Genomic DNA, 6630 nt, shown 5'->3' on the forward strand with positions numbered 1-6630 from the left:
TACTGATGATCGGCCAATTACTGAATGGATAATCCTTTTGATAATTGGAAATAAATCTCCACGATTGATAGAGAGTAGATTATCTGGTTTGGAAAAATTGCGTCCTAAAATGAGAACAGCATCATTAGCGATCAGGAATCGTTAATTGAAGGAGCACAGAAACGAGAGAAAAGGCATGCAAGTTCCGCTGCCTACTGGTTCGACTGAAAACAGAATTCCTGGATGGCGGGGCAAACATCGCCAGAGTAAAGGCTTCAAACGAAAGAAAAGTTCGTGCAGAAACCATCGAACATGATTCTCAAAGTAAGCGAACGGCTTTCTGAATCCGCTGAACTATTTGTGAAAGCCACATTTCTTCTCGTTCCCCGGCAGTCTTGACGGTCTCCCGTTAACGCAGAGCATCATGGAAGAAGCACGTAAACTAGGAGAGGCCATTCGGTCACGTGGACAGCTTTCATAAGCCAACTCAACGTTAAGCCATCCCCTTCGCTTTTAGAGCGCAGCTCTTAGGCGCCCGTTCCTGCGTTGAGCGTCGCCGTTCCTCTGTGTAAACGAGCGAACGAGCATAGTCAAGGATGAAAGAGCAAACTTGGAGCGAAGCGAAATGAAAGACGGCGAGAGCGAAGCGAGCGCCAGAAGGAAAGCGGAGGAGGAGGTGCAGGAAACATCAGCGAAATCGGAGGAGGAGAGTATGACAAAATGGCGGGGGGAAAGCGGAGTGCCGGCGGCGGCGAGGCATGCAGCGAGCGCGGAAATAAAGCGCTGGCGTGGGCTTCGGACCCACTGCGCACGCGCTACTTCGCCTGCGCCGCCGCCGCTAGAGAATGCGCTCCGCGCTATCCGCGCGTTCCCGTGTTCACGCGTTCTTTCTGAACAATGATCGACGCAACCAGTGCAAATGCTTCGGCTTCCGCTACTGGTAAACGAGCTGCCTGAGCTATAGTTACTATATATCCACAATTGGGCCTCCGTTTTCCACGTGCCGCTCCGTTGCCATTCGCCAAGCGCGGTCACGTAGAAATCCTAATTGCTGCAGAGAAGCCGACCTACCGCGACGCCGTTCCTCCTTTTTGCCTCGTGAATTCCAGCGCCATCGCCATCTGCGCGGCGCGTTTGATTTTGTCTGACAGACGCGGTAGCTTTCGCGTGAGTGCATTAATTCTCTGGGCAAATCGCGTAATTTCTTCCTGTTCTGTGCCCGTCGCTTGCGTTATCGACATGACAGGTTGCACTGCACCTTACTGCAGGAATTGCAGTGAGCGTGGAAAGTCTTTTTACAGCGAAAGCTGTATATGGCTAGGCGAAACGAAAAACCGTTCGTCCCATGTTTTTCTAAACGTCTCCATTGGCTGCGCCGTCAGTTACGTCGGTCTCTACGTCGCACCCAAGCGCGCGCGCCATTGGCACCGCCGTTAATGACGTCGTTCTCGGCGTCGTATACCTGCTCTGCCCGCAACGCCGAGTCCTCGGCTCGCCGTTGTCGCATGCGTTCGATATCTCGAGTTAGCTCGGCGTCGTGGTTAGCATTGTCCGCCCGCCATTGGCGCTTGCGATTTCACTTCGCGATTTCTACGTGGACGTTTCATCGCAGCAGAAGCCAAAGTGCCGCTCGAGAAACTCCCGCCGAAAGCGGGCGTTGACCCCGGCGAACGCGTTTCCGCTCGGCGTCGTGGTTAGCAGCATCCGCCCGCCATTGGCGCTTGCGTTCCACTAGAAACACAAACATGTAACCAATAATTGATAAACGCTTCAATACAGCGTCGGGATTAGCCCAGTGCTACACACCGGGGTCGCACGTTTCAGCTTCGCTGGTTAAGCATCTGTACGGAGTGCTTGGGCGGTGTTTTTTTTTTTTTACATACCGTGCACCCGGTCAGCCATCCGACGCCGACTGCAGTGACTTTTGCGAATGGAACGCGGCAGACGAGCTCGCAGAAATGTAAGAATTTGCGAGGTAAGCTTACGCCCGAAGCATGGCGACTTTATTTCTGCTTGTTGGAGTATGCCATTTGGATCTAAATTATATCGCTGAATGCAACGCCGGATGAAATAAAACTTATATTGCGCAAGGCACGCACAATTACACCTTCTTTATGTGCGCGTAAACGTCTCGTTAAAGTATTGTGAGGCAAACGCCAAAAATTCGCGTACGATTACGACACTCCCTAATGCGAAATTTGAGCGCAGCTCTATACGTATTTCCGTTTCGCGATATATTGGCTGGTGCGGGGCAAACCACGACAATCAAAACAAGCGCGAAGGATACAAAAAATCGGCGTAGCGTGCCTTAGTGGCGCAAGACACAGCGGAGCTGATCGGTTCCTAGCTGGTCCTGGCTATACGAAGTGATGCTAAGTTATACGATGTAATGCCTAGTGATGCTAAGTTATACTAAGTGTATAAGCAGTTCCTCGTGGTCCGTGGCATCGAGGAATGCCTTGCGAAGCACTTGCAATCTGAGCACAGGTAGGGGTAGTGGGGCGAAAGCTATGCACAGTGTACGGGCGGCGCGCAGCAGACGACATGCCTGGATGACGTCACGGCGCATGCCCAGTAGTGCGCAGCTGGTGTCAGCTCGGCCGAGCCACAGCCAGAGGCGCCTGCTGCAGTCACGGACACCGCGAGTGTTTGGCGCTAGTGCGGGGAAACGGAGAAGCGTGGCAGCTGGCGTCGGCAGCACCTCTGCGCGTTGCCTCGTTGGTGCTGCTACAATTTGTTTCTATCTCTCCCGCTCTCATTTTCTCTTTCTCTCTCCCGAGCATAGCGCGCGACGCCATGAGCGGTATAAAGTTAAAAATTCAATTTCTTGCAGCAAAATGCACAATAAATTATCCGTTCAAGAGATGGAATTTGTACATTTCCTAAATTTATCGCACTGAGTCGTGCATCTTCTTGCGCACAAGTCGAGAGCCATAGATTCGAGGACATGGTGTTGATGTTGTGCAGACCGTAATCATTCAATCAATGAATGAATCAATCAATCAATCAAAATGATTTATTTAAAAATATTATCAAAGATGTCATTCCAGTCAAAGATGCCATCGGATTCCAAAAAGCGTGTTTTATAGCCATAAATTTGAGAAGGTATGCATATATTAGCTGGTACGCTCCGTATTTATCTTGTATTCGAGGTGGTAGTTTAAAGGCTATGAAAGAAGCCCGGAAGAATTACATCACAATGTCTCCGTGGCATTCTTACCAACAATCATTTTTCGATATACAGATGAATTCTTCAGTTTAACCAGAGGAAGCACAGTGGCTTTTCAAGACAGCGTATGCAGCCAGCGCCGCTATAAATTTGGCTCAATGAGAAGTCGTACGGAACAATACAGGTGATAAAAACACACACGGCGGGCGTATCACTGGACTCGGGTAGCTCTTTGACTTGACATAAGTCGCGGTAGCTCTCCGCCGTGCATTCGCTCCCGGTGAAAGCGCGCGTCGCTCGCCCTCCCGCGCTTTCACTCGCACTTACAGCATACGGCCAATGAGAGTTTTTTAGGGGTGAAGCTCCTTATAGCGGCACCCGTTCGTCCCCGTCGTAGTAGGTAGCCACGTCTAGTTTTATGAATTGCTCAATAGATGGCGTTGTGTGTCCGTATATGTATGTATACCCATATATATGTATACGTATAGTATAACCGGAAGCCGACTTCCGCTTCCGGTTTTGCTTCCGTTTCCACTTCTGGTTCCGCTTCCAGTTCCGCTTCCGGCTTCCGGAGAACGCTTTCGGCGTTTTATGAAAAAAAAATCCCGAAAGTTGTGTCCGTAGCGCGGAATCGAACCAGGGACCCCTCGCTTCCGAGCGCGCGGCGTTAGCCCACTACGCCACGAAGCGCACATAGACACACGCACCACGATGGCAATAAATACCCAACATTAACGAAAGGCCGCGTTTCTAGCGCGTTTCTAACGCGTTTGTGCTAGCGCGTTACGGCCCGTGTAAGAAGCTGGTGTAAGACGCTGTGGCCTCTCCGCCTTACCTTCAACGCGTTTCGAACGCGCTGCCCAAAGCGGTGGCAAGTCAAGTTCAAGTCGAGGAGCGTTTATGAATACGGGGGGTATACTCTCTCAGCAGTCATGTGATGGCGTCGGCAAACGCGGTGCACGTTCCGGCATGTGTAAATGGCTGCGTAAGACGCTGTGGCCGCTCCCCCTTACTAGAGAGTACTGCACGTTTCTAACGCGTTTGTGCTAGCGTCCACTTAAGCGGGAGATCGGATGATTCCCTCCGGAGCTTCGCCCACTCATGTTGTGCCATAGCACCGGCTATCATCGCCACCCGTCCCTCTGGGTCCTGCCGACTAGTCGCCAACGGGAGGCGGCGACACAATACGGCGCGGGGGGACCTCGGCAACTGCCCCGTCTGTGTCCTGCCGACGTGCAAGCAGCCCCGGCCATCATCGCCACCCGTCCCTCGGGGTCCTGTCGACGAGTCGCCAGGGGGACGCGACGACACAATGCGACGCGAGTGACGTCAGCAACCGTCCCCTCTTCCTCCTGTCGACGAGGAGCCGCCGCCAAGGGGATTTAAGGAGGAACCGGCCCATTGTTAAGCGAGAGAGTCGCTACCGGCCGCCCCGTCGGTCTGGTGCGCTCTTACCAGCTCTTACTGCTTTGACCAGCTATTCCCAGCTAATGGCAGCTATTACCAGCTATTACCTGCTATTCCTGCTATATCTGTACATATTTGTACATATTGTATAAAGCTTTCGTCTCATCTTCGCCTGCTTCAAGACTCCGTCTATCGTCCTCCACCCCGAAGTCGCAACAGTGGATGGCAGCTATGGGATTGGCGAACCAGTATCTGAACAGCGGATGGCAAGCTGCGAGATACGAGGAGCGAAGACGCCTGCTACACCGCTCGATGGCAGCTACCAGATCGACCGGCGTCAACCACTTTGGCTGGGTGAGTGCCCGATGTTTGCTTTTCTGGTCGCCAGACCTCTCTAGCACAGGCAGATGTTAGTAGAGTTTTGTTGTTTTGGTAGGCTAGCATTACGAATTTACCTTCCTTGAATAGTCGATTCTAGTTTAAGGTAAGGGTAAATTTTGTGGGCAAGCAACACGAGGAACGAGATCGCGATGGAGGAATTCCAAGTTCAGGACCTCATTCAAATTTGCGAGGAGTTGGGCATTTCCGCCGGCTCCGAAAAAGCAAGGAAAGCGATTCTCGACGTGATGCGAGCGGAGGACGTGACGACCGAGGAAGCCGAAGAGGCTTGGGAGATGATTGTTGAGCGAAAGCTGGAGGCAAAGGAACGCGAGCGACGTGAGAGGCGCGAGCTTGAAGCGAAAGAGCACGTAAGTCCCGAGGAAAGGGCAAGACGAGAGAGCCGTCGACAGAATCAAACATGGATATGGCGCACAGCGCGATACCATCTTTGTAGTTTCAAGGCGGGCGATAGCATTGTTACTTTTCTTGCGGACTTTGAAAAGGTTTGCGAGAAAGAAGGTGTCAACCGGGATTTCTGGTCCGAGCGGTTGATCCTGTTGCTTCCTCGTAAACTCTCGTGTGTTCTGGAACAGCTGCTTGATGCAGAGAAGCGGGACTACGATGAAGCTAAGAAGGCTTTGTTGAGTCATTTTGATGTCGTAAGTCAGGCCGACTGCCAGGACCAATTTGATAGCCACAATGCCGAGCCTGTCGAGGAGAGACCGCGTATTGAGATGGCTACTAGCTCAGTGCGCCAGGGAAATGCTATGGAGCAGCAATCGGTGCACACGCTTATCGACGAGCGCGAACACATTGTTGCGCCGCTGTCTAAAGAAGCCGCTTTGGAAATTGTGGCTGACGACGAAGGCCAAAGAGAAATTCTGCGTCCTTTGATGGCAGCGATACGCTCAGGCTAGTCAAGGAGAGACCGCAGGGCAAGCCGCCTAGCTCAGATGGCGTCGGATGCAGTTATGTTCTGTTAGAAGTGCAGACATCTAGCGACGACCATGAGGCTAGCTTGGTTTTGCCGCCCGGAGCTATGTCGTTGCGACGAGAAGGCAGGGCACCTGCGAGTACGAGTGCCGAGACCGCGAGCTTTGCGAGCCGCGCCGAGGGCAAACGACGAAGGCGCAAGCCGAGAAAGTCGGACTCGGGCGGCGATACGAGCCAGGTCAAATGCTCCAACTGCCAAGCCGTTAGGAAAAAGCGGAGCATGGTGAACCCGAAGCTTAGGCGGCTGCTGCGTTCTGTAATAGGCGTGACACGCGTCGGTAAAGGCAGGATTTCGCAGAAATTCAGACGCCGCAAATTCCGTCGGTTCTCAGCGATATCAATGAATTGTAAGCAGAGGAACGTAGCGAAGCGTCGGGTATGCTCGAAAGTCTGCTTCAATGGCCGCTCCCTTCCTGGGGGAAGGAAAGGCGACGGCCTAGCGGACAAAGGGACCGCGCGCTCGCGGGTCCGGGGATGCGCCCCTCCCCGAGTGTTTAGAGGCAGCAGTTTGAAAGTCCCGGCTACGGCCAAATCAGCCTTGTTCTGGTGTCGCGAGTGGACAACGCGTACGCTCGAGAATGGGCGACCCGCTCGAGCGCGTCTGAAAGGGTGTGCTTGCGAGCACCAATTGATTGTGAACATGGTACTTTGAAAGCCGATTTTATTATTTGTCCTTTTAGTAATCATTTTGTTTGGTGTGT

Source organism: Dermacentor silvarum, unplaced genomic scaffold (genome assembly GCF_013339745.2).
Source record: "Dermacentor silvarum isolate Dsil-2018 unplaced genomic scaffold, BIME_Dsil_1.4 Seq961, whole genome shotgun sequence".
In the NCBI taxonomy this organism is placed as follows: domain Eukaryota; kingdom Metazoa; phylum Arthropoda; class Arachnida; order Ixodida; family Ixodidae; genus Dermacentor; species Dermacentor silvarum.